The 20,800-nt window shown below is 36.5% G+C and overlaps 1 protein-coding gene and 1 pseudogene across 1 annotated transcript in view; both read left to right on the top strand.

Annotated features, from left to right (window-relative positions):
• LOC107846754 (early nodulin-93-like) overlaps positions 1 to 20,800 on the top strand; it is an 85,256-nt gene that overhangs the window by 12,115 nt on the left and 52,341 nt on the right. The gene's annotated exons all lie outside the window — the stretch shown is intronic.
• Positions 1,590 to 5,367, top strand: LOC107847754 (annotated as a pseudogene).

The raw sequence follows: 20,800 nt of genomic DNA, 5'->3' as shown, positions 1-20,800 counted from the left end.
CAACGTAGGAGATAAGAGTAACATGATCGGGATATGGCACATATGAAGACACAGATGGATTTGCTCACCAAGCATTTGCTATCTGAGAAGACAGAAAAGGTGAAAGTTGTAGGGTCTTAAGTAGGGGAGCTGAATTAGATTCTGAGGAGGAGGCGAACTACTTGAATAATCAGGGGGTTTTCGAGGAAATTTCCAATGGAATCAAGGTCGGAATTACTCTGACAAAGCTGGTTAAAGAGACCGTGATCAATGTGGTTAGAAAACTAAGAATGATAGAAGGGGATTGCATGTATCTCCTGGGAACCGTGATGCTGCTGCTTCTAGTTCTAGAAAGATGTCCATGGAGGACAGAATGGCTAAGTTGTTGAAAGGAGTGGAGTCGACTGATGGGTATTCATAATGCAATAAGATCTCGATTGCCCCAGAAGATCAGGAGAAACTACATTTACGTGCCCATATGTAACATTTGCTTTCAAGCGAATTCCATTTGGATTTTGTAATGCACCGGCTACATTTCAAAGGTGCATGATGTCGATTTTCTCGGATATGGTGGAGGACACTTTAGAAATGTTCATGAATGACTTCTCTGTAGTAGGCGATTCATTTAAACTGTGCTTGGTGAATTTAAGTAGGGTGTATAGGGATGTGGCGAATTTAATATTGTACTAATTGGGAGAAATGTCACTTCATGGTGAAGAAAGGCATAGTGCTAGGACATAAAATTTCAGCAAAAGGGATTGAAGTTGCAAAGGTAGAAGTTATTGAAAAACTACCCCCTCCTATATCTGTGAAAGGAGGCCTAGTTTTTTGGGCCATGCAGGATTCTACCAAAGATTCATAATGGACTTTTCCAAAGATTGCAAATCCACTTTGCAAATTATTGGAGAAGGAAACCAAGTTCGTGTTTGATGATGATTGTATGAAGCCATTCCAAATCAGATATGTCCACATTTGAGAATTTTTAGTAGGTCTTTATTTCTCATAACCTTCATATATTTACATTGAAATTCTAAGAGTGCTTTTATTCTGTTTTTTTTTATTTAGATTACGAAAATCAAACACGGGTGTTGCAATATTTTTGAAGAGTCTGAGCAACATAACCGATTGGTTCTAGTCCTGCTGTAATGATGTATGGAACCAAAATATTCACATTTTAGTATTGAAAATAAATAAATAAATAAATAATGAATAAATGTCACCAACTCTTTCATGAAGTTTATCTCGTTTGCAAGTTGAATGTATTTTTATTTTTGACGGAATACAAATACAGGCCCCTGAACTATTTCACTTTTCCTGTATAGGCACCTCAATTAAGACAGGTACCTATTGAACCCTTTACTCCTTCACAAATGGTTTCAATTGAGCCCAATTTGCTGATGTGACAAAAAATATAAAATGTGTGTAATACACACGCTAATGACGTGGCAAAGTGACGAATTAAATAACGACACATGGCATTTTGACTTAAAATAATTATTAAAATAATTTTCTAATATTATTAAATCTAATTTTTTTTTAAAACAAAATCATTAATACCCCTTCCCCAAAAAAAAACTGTACCTACCTGATCCTCCCCCCTCCCCCCTCCCACCTCTTTCCTTCCAAACGTTTTTCTCCATTTTTGAGCAGATAGGTTAAAAAAAATGTTCTCCATTAGCACTATCATTATTATTAGCCTCCAACACCAACAATTACCATCTCCATCACATTACTGACGAAATGTTAAGCAGTCATAAATTCTTATTCAAATGTTAACAATTCAAATCTTCATTTTATTTTCACCATTGAAGCACCCCCTGCAGCTGCCTACCCGAGCCTCCTCCTCCCACCCCCCTTCTTCCCTTCCAAACACCTCTTTCTCCATTGTTGAGCACACAAAAGTAAAAAAAAAGAAAAATTGAATCTTCTTCTTCTTCACTTGTCTCCTAAAAATTTTTTCTTTTTTTTTTTCCACCATTGAAGCAACCCCCTCCCCCTGCAGTTGCCTTGTGAGTGACAATGGTGGCCTAATTGAGGTACAATTCTATGTGTAATTGTGTGTGTGGCATCTGTGTATGCATTTTTTGTATGTAAAAAAAAATGGCGCAGAATATTGACGAATTCTTATTTCTTTTTTTTGGTTAAACAATAGTGACGAATTCAAAGAGAAGAAGATGAGATATTTCTTTTTTCTTTTTCTTTTTTTAATATATTTTTTTTATTGGTTGAATTTTTTATGTTTAATTTTTTTGGGATTAATTACGGTCCTCACTCTTCTAATTATTACACATGTCACGCCATGTCAGCGCCACGTCAGCAATTCTGCTTAATTGAAATGTTTTGTGAAGGAGTAAAGGGTTCAATAGGTACCTGGTTTAATTGAGGTGTTTATACAGGAAAAGTGAACTAATTCAGGGCCTGTATATGTATTCCGTCTTTATTTTTTTGCTCAATAGTGGCTGGTGAGACCTGAATACAAAACCTTTATCTAATTATCTCCTTTATAGGTCATTGAATTGTGTGGAAACTCTTATGGAAAATTTTAAATTATTTGAGATTGTCGTTTAGTTGACTTTTTTTCTCGCATCTACTAAAGTACTCTCTCCCTTTTAATTTATTTATCCTTTTTAGTCTGTTTAAAAAACAACGACATGTATTAAAATAGTTAATTTCCGATATTACATGATGTCTTCACCGCTTATTAAAGTAGCTAATTTAATAGATTTGCATATGACATGATACCTTTATTATGAATGTTTATTAGAAGAGTAGCACCCACGTTCATCTGTGTTCTATGATTAAATGCATATTGAACTCATTTTTCTGATCTTGTTCCAATGGATACCAACTCATCAGACATTGAAGTGATTGTGGCCATGGTGCCATTTCCTGATTACAGCCATGTGAATCAGCTCTTCATTCTTGTTCGCTTCATTGCGTCCCATAATATACCAGTACACTTCTTCTCCCTTTCTGATTAGAACCAAGATTTGAAACTCTATGTCCAAGGTGTTCTCGGAGCCTCAAACATCCATTTCGAGGACCTCATTAGACCTTCTTCTACGACAGAAAAAGATGATGCTGGCCGCGATCCGATTCTAATGTTCCTGAAAAAACTCAGGGAGCCCATTCATAAAACATGTGTTCAACTCTCAACCAATGCAAAGAGATTAGTCCTAATTCATGAATTTCTAATGACCGAACAGATTTGGAATGTCCATACATTCCCGAATGTTAAGTCTAATATCTTCCACGCTGGGTCGGCTTTTAACAGAGATTACTGCCTCCAACAAAGTATTCCTGACATAATTGATGATGATCTTGACAAACTGGTCGAACAAATGCACGATGAGTTTTCATTGTTGGAGCCTCATGTGAAATTGATGGTTAGAATGGAGCATGAGTTGACGTTCCACTCCGGAGAAGTCATAAACTGTGTAAAGAAGTGGAAGGTCAGTTCCTAGATTTACTTGCCAATGCAAAAGACATGCCATTTTTCGCTTTTGGTCCATTTCATATGTTGCTAGAATTGTATGAATCTCTCTCTTCTTGGTCTAGCAACATGAATCGTGATGAATACCTTGAATTTCTCGACAAGCAAGATGTTAACTCAGTAATATTCATCTCGTTTGGATCGACTAATACATTATCACAAGAGCACGTCAATGAGCTAGCTCTGGGTTTGGAACAAAGCAACTATAAATTTATTTGGGTACTAAGAAAAGGAGATGTTATGGGGAAACTTACAGGGAAAATCCAAAATCGGACAGATTGAAATACCAGAAGGGTTTGAAGAGAGAGTGGAAGGAAGAGGAATGATGGTAAATTGGGCACCACAGTTGGAAATCTTGAGGCATTCATCTACGGGTGTTTTTTTGAGTCATTGTGAGAGGAATTCATGTATCGAGAGCATTAGCATGGGAGTGCCTCTAGCAACTTGGCCAATCAGTTATGATCAGCCATCTAAAGCTATATATGTAACCAAATTGCTGAAGATTGGAATACCTGTCAGGAGTTGGGCTCAACGGGAGGAATTGATAACAGCATCAACCATTGAGAAAGCAGTGAAGACATTGATGGGCATGGCAGAAGGAGAAAAGATGAGGCAAAGGGCAGTGGAATTGAGAAAAATGATCAAGAGCTCTGTTAGTCATGGAGGACCTGCACGCAAGGAAATGGAATCATTCACTTCAAATATTATCAAATAACCTCCTCTGTGTGTGTTGGGGGGAGGGAGTTGTCTTTTATGATATTGTAGTATTGTATCCCTAAAATCAGTGAAGGTAGGTTGCATGTCCTTCCTGATTTGTTGTCTCTAAGTTTCTATTATCCCCCCTCAGAATAAACTTGATAGAAAAAGCCTCTAGTCTTATATGGCTAATAAGAGTGTATCAGATATGTTCTACATTTGAGAATTTCTACTAGCTCTTTACTTCTCATAATCTTCATATCCTTATATTGAAATTGGACAGTTTAAGAACATCATCTAGCGGGATCAATTCTGTGTTGGACTCATTCCAAGAAGTTGGACAACCTATTGATCAATTACGTCATGTCAGAAGAGATTTTTTGGTGGCTAGGGAACAAGGAGATTGATGAATTAAAGACATTAGATATCATATTATGGAACTCAAGAAATTCACCAAAATATTTTAGAATTTTGGCGCATGAGATAGGTCCAAGAGAACTTGGTATAGTCATCCATAAACAACACATAATAACGATAACCAGAATTGGACATAGTAGGGGATGTCCAAACATCAGAGTAAATTAAAAAGAAAGCTTTATTTCTGGATCGTGGAGTCATATATGTTCCACTGCATCACAGCTTTTGCAAGATACTCTATGCTCCGACAAAGTATTGATGACATAGTTGATGATAATGATCGGGACAAAATGGTCCAGCAAATGCTGTTAAGGACCAATTGAAACAACGTTTGTAGAAAGGAACATGAATGGCAGATCAACTCTTGAGAAATCGTGAACACCTGTAGAGAAATCAAAGGTAAGTACCTAGATTTACATGCACATACAAATGACAAGAAGCAATGGTGGACTGTTGGTCCACTTCATATGCTGCTGCTAGAATTACATGACTCTAGCACCTGGATGACGCATGAATGCGTAGGATTTCTCGACAAGCAAGACACTAATTCAGTAATATTTGTCTCGTTCGGAACAACCACTACATTCTCTCAAGACCATGTCAATAACATCACGATGGAAACTTAGAAAACTGAAGAGGAAGATGGGAAGATTGTAATTAGGCAAGACAGCAGTAAGCTTCTTGCAAGTTTAGAAATGGAGGAAGGATTGATTCGGATAGCAGAAGAGAGAAAGGAAGAAGCTGAGAGAGAGAGAAGATTAGAGATAAGGGAATAGTCTTGTATTGATTGTGTATTCTGCATGTACATTGTCTTCCATATATTATATATATAGACTAGCTTGTAAGGTGTTCAACTAACTAATCTAACCATTAACTAGTCTATGTAACTAACTATTTAGAAAATTATAATAGAAAATTGGAAGCAAGCCTACTCTGTTTACATTTCAATCTACCAAATTCTCTACATCTTCAACACTCCGCCTCAAGCTAGGAAGGTGTAAAAATGTCACAGATTCCTAGCTTGGTATTGAGATGAACTTGTTGAACTCTTGTCAGCCCTTTAGTCAGCATATCTGCACATCCACATGTAGCACCACACACTTCCGATCTCCTTCATCAGACCTAGAATCCATATTAGTTTAGATGTTACTGCTGCAAGACTTCTAAATTCTGCCTCAGCTGAGCTCTTGGAGATAGTGGTTTGTTTCTTTGATTTCCAAGATACTACTGAATCTCCAGTCTTCACAAAATAGCTAGTCACGGACCTTCAAGTTTGAGGGCAGGATGCTCAATCTGCATCACAGTAGGCACTCACTCTATTATCTGAGCCACTAGACAACAACACGCCTTGACCTGGTTGACCTTTAACGTACTTTACTACTCTGAGTGTTTCCTCCATGTGTGACTTCTTAGGATCTTGAAGGAACTGATTTGGTGTTTGAACACAAAAGGCTATGTCTGGTCTTGTCATGGTTAATTACAACAGCTTACCCAACAATTTTGATTAGCAACTTGATTTGCTGGTGGATCATCAGTAGTCTGTCCTTGGTTGACATGCTCATCAAACTGTCTAGATGTTAGCTTGATGTTGTAGTCCATAGGAGTAGTTGCAGGCTTGGCCGCTGTTAAGTCTATCTCAAATAATAATTCTAAAGTATATTTTCTCTGATGCATCAATATTTCTTTTTTAGATTTTGCAAACTCTATTCCAACGAAATATCTCAGCTAACCTAGATCCTTCATCTTGAAGTTTTGGTGTAGAATTTTCTTAGTCTCTTCTATTAGCTTTAGACTGTCTCCAGTGATCAACATGTCATCAACATACACTAACACAAAAATGATTCCTTTTGTGTCTTTCTAATATATAGGGATGGATCATATTGGCTCTGAATGAAGTGGGATCTTACCAAAACCTCTAATAGCTTGGTATTACATTACCTTGGTGCTTGTTGGAGGCCATATAGGGATTTGAGTAGTCTACATACTACATTCTACCCCTGACTAGCAAATCCCTGAGGTAGGTCCATGTATACTTCATCATAGAGATCACCATTTAGGAACTCATTGTAGACATCCATTTGTTGAACACACCAGTGTTTTCTAGTTGCAGCAGCAAGTACAGTTCTCACTGTCTTTATCTTCACAACAGGTAAGAATGTTTATTGGTAATCAATTCCTTCTCTTTATCCATATTCCTTTACTACAAGCCTAGCTTTAAACCTCTAAACTTCACCAAAGCCTTATACGTCACTTTATATATCCACCTGCAACCAATAGTCTTCTTTCCTTTAGGCAAGGGAACAATCTCCCAAGTATGATTTGAATTCAAGGATTCTATTTCATTCTTCATTACTTCCACCTATCTAGGATCTTTGCAAGCCTCAGAGTAGCTTGTAGTTTCAGCAACACATGAAGTTTTCAGCACATAGCTTTTGTAGGATTGGGAAAGACTATCATATGGCACACGATTAGCAAGAGCATGGGGGTACCTTCTTTGTGTTTCTGGAAACAAAGTCATTTATCCATGCTGGTGACTTTCTTTCTCTAGTTGATTTTCCTTAATCATAAGATGCAATAGGTTGAGTTACAACTTGTGTAGGGTTAGGAGCACATTACAATTGTTATTCTTGCTAATTAACCCCTTGACTTCTATTTAATCTTCTTTGGTATAACTTGGTTATGGACTGTCTAGGTGTAGGCTCACCTGGTAGCTAGTAGCTGCTCTTGCTGGTTGATTGAGTTAGTAACCCCTTGAGATGAAACATTTACAGGAATCTGTAGAGGTTTCATAATATCACTTGCTATTGGATATTGAACTTTCAAAGGAAATATATAGTGAGGTGATTGAGGATGCTTCTTGAGCTCTTCAAAAAAAAGTATCTATTCCCTAAATGAGACACCTCTACACACAAAAAATGTGTTAGCAGATATATCATACACCACATATCCTTTCTGAGTGCTAGAATACCCCCATCATGATGTATTCCCTTGCTCTAGACATGAGGTTATCATGTTCATTCAATACTTTGGCATATCAAAAACACCCCATGATTGAATACTGTAAGTTTAAGTATTGATTTGTTTGTTTGAACTTTGAAAATATCTATGGAATCTTGATGTTGTTGGGTAGAAAAAAAAGATCACATGTTCTTAATGGGTACAAAATAAAGGAAACAAAGGCCACTCTTTACATTGATGCTTTTGTTGTATGCATAATACTGTGTTAATTTTTGAGGACAAGAAAGTGTTTTAAGTTGAGGGTGTTGATGTGCTAGCTTTGTGTTAGCACATTTAAGGCTATTAACTTGAAATAACTGTAAGTTCTTAAGCAACTATTGTTGTTTTTGATGATATTTTATGTGATTTTGCAGGAAAGTCGAGATGCATGAAAATCTACGAAAACTATGTCAAGAAGGATGATTTTTGATGAAGTAGATACAAAGCTAAGTTGTAAATATTTCAGTTGATGACTTGTTTGATAAGTCGTCAACTGTCTGATAAGTCGTTAGAGGAGGTCGTCACCTGTAGACAGTGTGCAATGACTGAGAAGAGCTGCTGATGACTTGTCTAATAAGTCGTCAACTAGCTGATAGGTGGTCAATGGAACTCTTCAGTTGTAGGAAATGAGAAAGGATTGGAAAGAGTTGTTGATGACTTGTCGATAAGTCATCAACTATCTGATAAGCCATCACAGTAGGTCATCAGCTATGGGGCGGAAAAGTTGGAGTTTGAAATTCAAATTTGGAAGATCTTGAGTATTTATAGAAAAATCTTAGGTTTTCATTGGCATCTTGAACTTAGTCTAAAAACAACAGCTTTGATATTTTTTTGGATAATTTTCGAATTCAGTTTTTGAGATTATTTATTGTTTTTTTGGGATTCTTGTTTGAATTTGAAGGAAGAACAATCTTCAATTTCCATCATTTGTAAGTTAACTAGTTTTGAATTATGGATCTAATATATGTTATTTCTTTCTATCTCCTAAGGAACTAAATTCCATAACCGGAGTTATAGGATCTATGAGTGTTGCATTATGAATTCTTTAGTTGACTAAGATTCGAATGACTATAGAAACTTCTTGATAATTCTTTTGTAATGAATATTTTTTGTTGGTTGCAAATAATAGATTAAACCTCACATTGGTTTACTTGAACTAAGATATCAATTAAAGGAAAGAAATTATAAATGGGGATTTGGAAACTTTAAATTTTTATCTAATAATTAATGTTGTAACAAGATTAATTAAATCGAGATAAAATCAGTTTAAACATAAGGATTCCCTAAGTTTGAGAGAATTAGGTAATCTAGCATCTAATTAAGTCGGAAGATATTTTGAAGAATCACCGATAGTGATAATTTGTTGTTTCCTACCTATCATAAGAATCTTCTGCTACAACTATTTTTCAATAAATAGTAATACTCATAGTGAATACAACTCTGATTTTGCCACATCTATAATTTGAAATATTGAAACATTGACTTTGGGTTACTAAAACAAAGTGAACAGTAACGATTTTTTGAATTTAAAAAAATCCCATTTACAGGAAACTACTAGCTATTAGTCGATTAAAGAACAAATAGTCTTGATTAACACAGTATTCCCTGTAGGATTCGATCCCAACCTAGTTAGGATATATATTTGACGACGACCGCTTACTCTCTTATAAAAGACGTGTAATTTGGGCATATCAAATTTTAGCGCCATTGCCGGGAATACGATTGTCAATTAAGATTATCTGTGATAATTGACTTTTAGTTAAGTTTAATAATTTTATGTTTGTTTGTTGTTTGTGATCCTTATAGGTTCTTTGTTGTATATTCCACGAACCAGAAGTTCAGAAGAACCACTATTAACTTTCAACCCGAAACCTCATCTTATTTGGAGAATGGCTTAATAACAAGAAGCTAAAAGATTAGCTGCTTTGGCTAATGTTCAAATCAATTAGAAAAACACCAATAACCCCGACTGGGTGGCTAATACAGATGATGATGACCCGGTTGATGATGATTTTACTGCTCCCGCAAACAGGAGACAGTAAGAGAATATAGCTGCACCAGTGAATTAAAATCGGCCAATTAGAGGGAGAGCAAACCCCCAACCTACTGTACAGTTTATATTTGATGATAAGGATGATACTGATTTGGATGAAGCTGGGGCTACAGGTGAAATTATTCACCACTATTAGCACCAAGTGTGTAGTTCAACATCATAAGCACTATGATATAGTTGTTAAACCTTAAAGAGTTGTTTGGTGGACTTCCAGGGGATGATCTAAATATGTATCTGGTGAACTTTATCAACATCTGCAAATCTTTTGATAATCCTGGAGTAGGGAAAAATACAATCCATCTGCGGTTATTCCCATTATCTCTGTCTAGGGAGGAAACACTGTGGTTAAATGAATTAGCCCCCGATTTTATAACAAATTGGAGGCAACTGAAAGGAGCTTTCCCAGAAAGATTCTTTCCTCCTTCTAGAATGTTACAGTTGAGGAATGAGATTATTAATTTCAGGAAGCTACCGAGCGAAGCTCTTTATGACACAAGGGTGAGATTCAAGAAGAAGCTGATGTAGTGCCCTAATCACAAGATGACTGACAAACATTTGATAGAAGCATTCTACAGGGCTTTGAACTCTATTACGAAGCCAACTGTTGACAATGCTGTAGGGGGAGCATTTATAAACCTTACTTTTACTAAGGCTGCAGGGATGTTGGAAAGAATGACTAAGACAAGTAGAGGTTGGCATACCAAGGATTCTGTGGTAGCAAGCAAAACTGTGTCTAGTAGGATGTCAGATGAACATCGCAGAAGAGAAGGGGAACATGACCAGGATATGGCATATATGAAGACACAGATGATACCGACTATTGAGCATCAGTGCAGATAAACCCACCTATGAAAAAACTGGTGAAAAAAGAGATTATAAAGTGACTACTCATACATAGGGTGAAATGACAAAACTATTTGGTGGGTGACACCAAATCATAAAGTGACTACGCACACATTTAAAACAACCGAGCAGAAGCTTAAGAATAGTAAAATGACAATACTAAATATAAATTTGAAAATCCTAAAATAACTATCCGAAAAACTAGATAGTATGACTATGTCTGAAGGCCTCTACTATGCTGATGAGTTACTGGGACAGGAGCCCCAACGAACTCTAAAAACCTAAAAGAAGCCTAGTAGGTAATGGAGTGTTTCCTTGATTGTCGAGGGCCTATGATTGTCATTGTACTAGTTGTATTATCTTAATTATTTTTTTTTATATATTTATCATCATCGACTCTTTGTTGTGTTTTATATTATCACACTATTTTCTTGTTGTTCCTGTTCCTTTCTTGTAGGAATTGCTCAGCTTCCTTTGCTAGTTGTTATGTTTTCTTCATTTTGGTCTTCTTTGTTGCACTTGAGCCGAGGACCTTTTGAAAACACTCCATCTAGCTCGGTAGCGATAAGATGTGGTACATACTCTACCACCGCAGACCGCACTTCTGGAATTTCACCGGGCATGTTGTTGTTCTCGACATTATAAATATTGACATTTTTCTCATATGTGTGTATCAAATGTTGCATATTTAAATATTGACAAGAAAAACAGTAGTCTATGACACAAAGTATTTTCCATCGTTGAGCCAAAAGTGGTCCCTATGTATAAGAGAATGCATTTTAATAATAAAGAAGTATAAGACAAGTATTTTTTTCCACAATAAGCAATAAACTTGTTTTTCTCATTTTTTCCCAATGGCTACAACCACTCATCAAACAATGAAGTGATTGTGGCCATAGTTCCATTTCCTGATTACAACAATGTGAATCAGCTCTTCATTCATGCTCACTTCATCCCGTCCCATAATATACCAATACACTTCCTCTCCCTGCCGATCAGAACCAAGATTTGAAACTCCGTGTACAAGGTGGTCTCAGAGCCTCAAACATTCATTTCGAGGACCTCATGAGACCTTCTCCGACAGAGAAAGATGATGCTGGCTGTGATCCGATTCTAATGTTCCTGGAAAAACTCAAGGATCCCATTCATAAAACATGTGTTCAACTCTCAACCAAAGCAAGGAGATTAGTCCTAATTCATGAATTTCTAATGACCAAATAGATTTGGAATGTCCATACATTCCCGAATGTCAAGTCTTATATCTTCCACGCTAGGTCGGCTTTTAACATATATTATTACCTCCAACAAAGTATTCCTTGTTGGGTTCAATGAGTATATGTGAATGGAAAATGGAGGCAAAAATAGGAGAGGGAAAGAGAGACACTAAAATGGAAAGTGTACTCTTTTTGAAAAGCTTACTAAATTCTCCCACATTTGTGGGAGAAAGAAGCTCTAAGGTGTTTATATTGTGAAGCACTTACTCCACATGATGAGATCTACTTTTAGATAAAATCTATTTGAATCTTGATGAACAACTGAAATTTTAATCCAAATATCTGATGGAATTATTTTTCTCCATGTGCGGGTGCATTTCAGACACCATGCGAGGTAAAAGGCACACTATTTTATGATGTTGGGTGATTTACGTGCGCACTTCGATAACTTGCGAGCGCTAGTGTAGCGTAGTTGCTCATTGAAATTTGGACAGTGTCCCACGCGGCCGCAGATTAGGCGCAGGTGCAACACAGACTGGGTACAGGTGACGTGACTATACTGAATTAGTGCCTTTTCACTGAACCAATGCATCCTTTCTGAAATGACAGTTAAAGGCTATAAATACCTAACATTTTCCTCAGGTATTAGTATGATTTTTAACAGCATAAACACTCTTATATTCTACAAAAACTCTGTGTGATCATTAACCGGTTGAGTGAGTTTGAAGAATCCAATAATTTGAGGTACCTCTATTGTCGGATTGAAGGCCATTTTATCCTGGGAGGAAGATTCCATAACTTCGAGTACAGTGAGGGAAATTATTCTTTAAGGTCACTTCGTGAAGTCGGAGGATTTGTCCTTAAAAATTTGTTTCATCTTATTTCTGAAAATTAACATACTTCTTGGAAAGATTATTCTTAATCTTGTGTTGAAGGTGTTAAGCAAATTTATAGGTGTTCTTGGTTTTACACATGAATTTGAGTTGAAGTTGTTGTGCCTAAATACAGATTCTTGTACTCGAAAAACATTGAAAAATAACAATCTTAAGGAATGAATTATTTCGAAATCTATATTGCTTGGTTTCTGGAGATTAAAGCTTTATACTTTCTACTCCCTTTGAACTTAACTAGTGATTTGAATACATAAAATCTTCATCACAAGTTAAAGATCACTCGGTTGATGGTTGGATGTCATAAAAATTTCATCGTTAAACTAGAAACAAGAGGTGTTTAAAGTTGCTGCAACTTTATTAGTAGTATTATGACATACTAAAGGTTCTGTCTTTTTGTGATAGAAAAATGACTAATGATAGTCAAGTGCAACATGATGCTGGAACAAATATGGCAACAACTAGTATTGCCACGACGAGTCATACTAATGCTCCACTAGAAATGGATCCAGCGGAGAAACCCGGAAAGTTCGCGGTACAGACTTCAAAAGGTGGCAGCAGAAATTTTTTTTCTACTCACAACTCTTTGTCTTCAAAGGTTCACGTTTGAGGAAGCTCTAGAGGTGCCCGAGGTGAGGGAACCTCTGACCAAGAGCAATTTGTTATTGTGGAGGCCTAGAAACACTCAGATTTCCTTTGCGGGAACTACATTTTGAGTGGTCTCCAAGATGACCTTTACAATATGTACAGTGGAACAAAGACAACAAAAGAGTTATGGGGACCACTAGAACGAATGTACAAGACAGAGGATACAGGAACTAAAAAGTTCTTCGTTGTAAGATTCCTGAAATATAAAATGATAGACAGCATGTCGGTTGTCTCCCAAGTGCAGGAACTGCAAGTGATCATCCATGATCTCCTAGCAGAAGGTATGATTTTGACAAATACCTTTACTGAATAATTTGAAAGTGTTCTTAATATTCACATAACCTTTATTGTAGGTTTGATCGTGAATGAAGCATTTCAAGTTGTAGCAATAATAGAGAAGCTACCACCTAGGTGAAAAGACTTCAAAAACTATTTAAAACACAAACGTAAAAAGATGTCTGTCGAAGATCTAATCGTCACATTGTGCATTGAAGAAGACAATAAGGCTGCGAAAAGAAGGTTAAGAAGAAATTCTACGACGAATGGAGTAAATATTGTAGAAGATGACCCCAACTCCAAAAAAAGCAAGATAGCACAACATAAAAGCAATCAACCCAAGAAAAAATTCAAGGAAAAGTGCTTTAACTGTTGCAAGATTGGCCACAAGTCCACGTATTATCATGCCCTAAAGAAAAGAAAGGGAAGAAGAAGGACCAAGAAAATGTTGTTGAGTCCTAGAAAGACTTCGACGACCTGTGTGCTATGCTGTCCGAATGCAACATGGTGGGAAATCCTCATGAATGGTGAATGGATTCTGGTACCACCCGCCATGTTTGTGCTAATAAGAAATTATTTGCTTCTTTTGCTCCAGCTCAAGGGGAAGAAAGATCAACATGGAAAACTCCACTACTGCAAAAGTAGAAGGAACATGAAAAGTGTGCTTGGAAATGACTTCAGGCAAAGTGTTGACACTCAACAATGTCCTGTATATTTCGAAATTTAGAAAGAACTTGATTTCTGTATCACTTCTAGACAAAAATGGATTCAAATGTGTATTTGTTTCTGAAAAAATTGTATTTAGTAAAGGTGAAGTGTATATCGGAAAAGGTTACCTCAATGAGGGCCTATTCAAAATAAATGTAATGAATGTTGAAATCTACAAAAATTTAGTTTCTTCTTACTTGCTTGAGTCTTATGATTTATGGCATGAACGATTAGGCCATGTTAATTACAAAATATTACGTAAACTGATTAACTTAGAAGTTTTGCCAAACTTTGAGTGCAATAAATCAAAGTGTCAAACATGTGTGGAAACAAAGTATGCTAAGCATCCGTATAAGTCCGTTGAAAAGAATTCCAATCCCTTAGACTTAATCCACGCTAACAGTTGTGATATGAAGTCAACACCATCTCGTGGTGGAAAAATGTATTTTATAACTTTTATTGACGATTGTACTAGATACTGTGATGTCTATTTTCTTAATAGTAAGGATGAAATAATAGATGCATTGAGGCAATATAAAACTGAAGTTGAAAATAAGTTAGAGAAGAAGATCAAATGATAAAAAGTGATAGGGGTGGAGAATATGAATCTCTCTTTGCGGAAATATGTGTAGAGAATAAAATTGTCCATCAAACTGCAGCCCCGCATTCACCTCAATATTTGCAAAAAGAAAAAATCAAACCTTAAAGGAAATGATGAATGCCTTACTTATAAGTTCAGGTTTACCTCAAAACATGGGGGGGAGGGGGAAGTTATCCTTACGGTTAATCGAATACTCAATAGTGTGACCCATAGTAAAACACAATCAATTTCATATGAAAAATAGAAAGGAAGGAAACCCAACTTGAAATATTTCAAAGTGTGGGGGTTTCTAGCGAAGGTCCAAGTTCCTATGCCTAAAAGAGTAAGGATAGGATCTAAGACGGTGGACTGCGTGTTCATAAGATATGCTAAAACTAGTAAATCATGTCAGTTTTTGGTTCATAAGTCTTAACATCAGGATATTACTGAAAATACGGTAATTAAATCAGATAATGTTGAATTATTTGAACACATTTATTCATATAAAACTAGACATGAACAGTCTACTGAGGTGTCTAAACGACCTCGAGATGAACCATGTGAGAATGTACATAATGATGAGAATCTAAGACATATTAAATGTCAAAGAACGTAAAGTTCGTTTGGATTAGATTTTGTAACATTTCTCTTAGAAAATGAGCCTCAACCATTTAAAGAAGCAATGGCATCTTCGGACTCATCCTATTGGAAAGAGACAGTCGATAGTGAGATTGATTCAATCTAAAGCAACCATACGTGGGAGTTGGTTGATCTTTGTTAGACCCCACAAAATCCTAAGCTTAACTCAGTCCTTTAGAGCATGAAAAGAGGTTCCAGAGTTAGAAATTTTAGCTAAGTGTTTATACTTAGAATTCAATTTAGCCTTCATGATTTGCTGATCTTAGTTTACGATCCTTATGACCTTAAAATGTCAATCCTTGGATTGAATCATGATTGAGTGTGTCAGTAGGTGTTCTCGAACGAGTTTCGGATTTTTTGGACCTCGTTTGAAATATATTTAGGAGTCTAAAATAGTGGATCAACGCTGATCTCGACACGTCAGATCACCTATCGCGTCAATAAATATTTTCCCCAGCTCTCAGTGCAAAATCTAGTGAGCCAACACGATCTCGGCGCATCGCTTCGGCCGTCGCGTCAACCCCATAGACTCAGCCCGTTGGTCTGTGCATCACTGGGCACAACTTTTGCTCTTTTAATTTCGCGTCCATAGGGGTATTTAGGTAAAATTTTTCACTTTTATTCAGCCCCAAAACATGTTATTAAGCCTTTTTAAAGGCAAAATCCACTTATTATTCATAAATCCTCTCAAGAACAAACCCTAAGCCATCAAATTGAAGATCCAAGTCCCAAGAAATTCACCACAACTTTCAGTGAATTAACAATCAAGGTATGTTAGGTGTTCATCCAAGGGTTTCTTTCTACCCTTGGAGTTCAAAAACCCCTTTTAAATTACAAGATAATTATTTTTATGAGTTTCATGTTGAATTGATTGGTATTCATGATTATGATGTTTTTTAGGTTTTAAATCCATAATTTATTATAAGTTTCATGTGAATTAATTTACATGTGTATAGGGTTATGTGGATTTATGTTAAAAGCCCATTGAATTTGTGAGTTGGAATTGTGATCATGATGCTGGCAAGTTGATTATTATTATATGCGCAGATTATGTCCCCAAGTGTTTGATAAAATGCTCATGTGAGTTGAATAGTGAAATCATAACATGTTAGTATGTATACAATTTTATACCATGCAAGTGTTTGATAAAATGCCTCAAAGAATGAATTGTGATAAAGTAACTAGTTATCATAATTTCAAGATTATGCTCCATTTTTTTTACTATCTATGCAATCGAGTTCTGGGAGTATCTAATACCCGCCAATCTAGCTGTTTACCTAGATTTACAGTATTTTAGAATATTCTCAGTAATGTCACATACAATATATTTAGCCAGTTAACATAACTCAATGTATTCAGTCAGTTAACAGAACTCAGTCCAGTTCAGTCAGTTAGCACGATCTGTAACAGTGCAGCCAGCCTAGTACAATCTAGAAATTAGTTCAGTGTCTATTCAGTTAGGAGTAGGAATCAATACCGAGTGAACCCAGTGATGGGGGCATTCCTGTCAGTAAAGTGTTTGACCCTAAGTAGCAATCCCTGCGTTATAGAACTATGTAACAAGCGTAGGTTGAGATATCCTCTGGCCATTCTAGGGTTGATACATCTCGTACGAGTCTTCCTGCCAGTGAGGGTTGATGAAATATCTTCCTGCCATAGAGGGTTAACTCATAGCCATTGTTTGTATCCCTTGGCAAGGTGCTAACACCCTTCCAACTGAGGTCACAGGTTGGAACCCAACTCAGTTCATAACTAGGGTATGTCGGTTAGATGAACACTCCCACAGTTTTAGTTTCAGTTTTAGACTCAGTATAAAACCTCAGTTCAGTTTCATAATCAAGACTGTCAGATACAGTCTCCCAGCTCAGCACGAAACTCAGTTCAGTCCCACAAAATTAGGACTATCAGAAACAGTTACTCAGTTAACAATAATACAATATCAGTAAACTCAGATATCAGTCATTTAGTTTTCAGAACTCATTGTCCAGTGTTAGTGTGATCTCAGTTACAATATACGTAGTTATGTGCATAGCATTACATAATCAGTATCTACAGCAGTTTCAGTCATACATGTACTCTCATTCAATTATATTCATATTATTCAGTCAGTTATTATTCATGTATATGAACCCATGCATTCAACCTTACCTCACCTAGCATACAGTATATTCAAAGTACTGACGCATACCTTTCTTTTGTGCTATGATGTCTTATATCATAGGTTCAGACGCACGGACTCCTGACCATACTTAACAACTCAGATTATCAGCAACAAATTTAGTGGTGAGTCTTCATAATCATAGTTATCATTTTAGTTTTTTTTTTCAATAGTCAGATTTAGTTTGGGACTCGTCCCATCAACTCCACCTTCAGACAGTTAGAGGTTTTTGGAATAGCTTATTTCAGATAGATGTTCAGTCTTTAGTATTTATTTATTAGTATTCAGTATCTAATTTTAGTTATGAACCTTATGGCAGATTAAGCATAATTTTCGCACTTATTTCATTATTATTATTCAGTGATCACAACAGGTAACATTCATGGGTTAGCTTGTAGTCCTTCGAGGTCGCAAGCACCGTGTGACATTCGGGGTGTATACCTAGGGCGTTACAATCTTTCTTCAGAAAATAAACCTTTAGGTTCTAAATAGATCTTCAAAAGAAAAGTGAAAGTTGATGGTATTAAAAGTGAAAGTTGATGGTATTATTGACAAGTACAAGGAAAGACTTGTGGTAGAAGGATTTAAACAAAAGGAAGGTCTTGATTACTTTGATACAAACTCGCCAGAAATGAGGATAATGTCAGTTCAGATGTTAATTGCCTTGATGGCAGTATATGGTCTTGAAATCCATTAAATGGATGTGAAAACAACATTCCTAAATGGAGAATTGGGAGAAGAAATCTACATGGAACAACCTGAGGGTTTTGTGGTTCCAGGAAAGGAAAATAAGGTGTGTAAACTTGTTAAGTCACTTTATGGACTAAAACAAACACCTAAACTGTGGCATGCGAAGTTTGACCAAACCATGTTGGCAAACGGGTTCAAAATTAATGAATGTGATAAATGTGTTTATATTAAAGACACTCCAAATCACCATGTCATTGTTTGTTTATATGTGGATGATATGTTGATCATCGATAGAGACATTTCTGACATAAATGCAATGAAATAAATGCTCGAGAGCAAGTTTGATATGAAAGACCTTGAAGTTGTGGATGTGATCTTAGGAATAAGAATCTATAGAACTCCACAAGGGTTGGCATTGTCACTGTCTTTTTACATCAGACTAATTCAAGTATATGGAATTTGGTATTTCCAAGACTCCATTGGATATGAGCTTTGCACTTCGAAAGAATGAAGGTGGAAATTACTCATAATTGGAGTACGCAAGAGTATTGGGATGTTTAATGTATATAACGAACTGTACACGACCAGACACAGCATGCGCTATTAGTAAGTTGAATCAGTACATGATAATCCTAATAAAACTCATTAGATGGCAATGAAAAGAGTTTTGGGGTATCTTAAATACACTCAAGACTATGTTTTGCATTATAATAAATATCCCGCGGTACTTGAAGAATATAGTGATGCAAATTGGATCATTGGATCGAATGAAGTAACATCCACAAGTGGATATGTATTTACTATTGGTGGAGGAGCGGTCTCTTGGAAATCTTCCAAACAGACATGTATTGCTCTCTCTATAATGGAATCTGAATTTATCGCATTGGATAAAGCCAGTGAAGAAGCAGAATGGCTTTGAAATTTCTTGGAAGATATTCCTTATTGTCCCAAACAAGTGGCACCAGTGTGTATTCACAGTGATAGCCAAGCAGAAATAGGTAGGGCAGGGAGCATGATGTACAATGGTAAATCTCATCATATAAGAAGGAGATATAATATCGTTAAAGAACTTCTCTCTCATAGAGTTATCACTGTTGACTTTGTAAAGTCGAAGGATAATGTGTCGAATCCACTTACAATAGGCCTATTTAGAGAAAAAGTTCAAAGGACATCCAAGGGAATGGGTTTAAGGCCTAGGACAAGTCAGCATAGCGATAACTCTACCTAGCAGACTGGAGATCCCAAGAGCTAGGTTCAAAGAGATCAAACAAAGTTATGTCTGACAGGTTCAACATTGTCATTATACCCAACCTATTCTCATGATGTAGACAATGTATAGTAATCAAGGATAAGACTTAAAGTGAAAAGTCCTGTAATGATTATCTAAATTTGGCAGATTTGAACAAATAGTTTAATCTATAGGATTGAACATTTAGAAATCAGCTATGTGAGGGCGAAGTGGAAGCCGCTTCAAAGAGAATGTTAGTAAAGGCCTATTCTCTAAGCTCTCATGAAATCGGGACGTGTTTACAGCTGAAAAGAACAAAACTGTGAGAACCATAAAATGGTAAAAGGCTGGTTGTGTGACATATGTTTTCTAGGTGTACATTAAAGCTCGACGGTTCAAAGATATCAAAGCTACCGATTGACCGAGTGCATCCGATGGATGCTCACTACGGAAAGTTCAAAGGGAAACCCACTTATCCAGATGCAATTAATCTTTGCTTGATGATCACATACTTGTCCGTAAATTCTTTAAAATATAGCCATTCCCCATTCATATGGGGGATTGTTGAGTTCTATGTGTGTATGTGAATGGAAAATGGAGGAAACAATAGTGGAGAGAAAGAGAGACACAAAAATAGAAAGTATACTCTTTTTGGAAAGCTTAGTAAATTCTCCCACATTGCTTGGTGAAAAAACTTTAAGGTTTTTATATTGTGGAACACTTACTCCACATGGTAAGTGAGACAAGAAAAAAGAGGTGCCTCGCTCCACCGTCGTCATCACTCACTCGGCTCGACTTTGACTTCGAATTTGGATCGATCGATGAGATCTATTTTTTAGACAAAATTTATTTGAATCTTGATGAAAAAGTGAAATTTTAATCCAAAAATCTGATGGAATTGTTTTTCTCCATGAGCGGGCATATTTCGGACTCCATACAAGGTAAAAGGCACACTGTTTTGCACTGTTAGGCGATTTGCACGCGTACTTTGATAACCTGCGGGCACTAGTGGAACGCAATTGCTCATTGAAATTCAGACAGTGTCACCTACGGCCGCAGATCAGGTGCAGGTCCAACACAAACTGGGTGCAGGTGACGTAACTGTACTGAATAGGTGACTTTTTGCTGAACCAATGCATCCTTTCTGGAAGGACACTTAAAGGCTATAAATACTTGACTTATTCCTCAGGTATTAATATGATTTTTGACAGACTAAACACTCTTATATTCTACAAAAACTCTATGTGATCATTAGCCAATTGAGTGAGTTCAAAGAATCCAATAATTTGAG

The sequence above is a fragment of the Capsicum annuum genome, chromosome 9 (genome assembly GCF_002878395.1).
Source record: "Capsicum annuum cultivar UCD-10X-F1 chromosome 9, UCD10Xv1.1, whole genome shotgun sequence".
Lineage (NCBI taxonomy): Eukaryota > Viridiplantae > Streptophyta > Magnoliopsida > Solanales > Solanaceae > Capsicum > Capsicum annuum.
The sequence above is the reverse complement of the archived record's forward strand: the minus strand, read 5'-3'. Positions and strand labels throughout refer to the sequence as shown.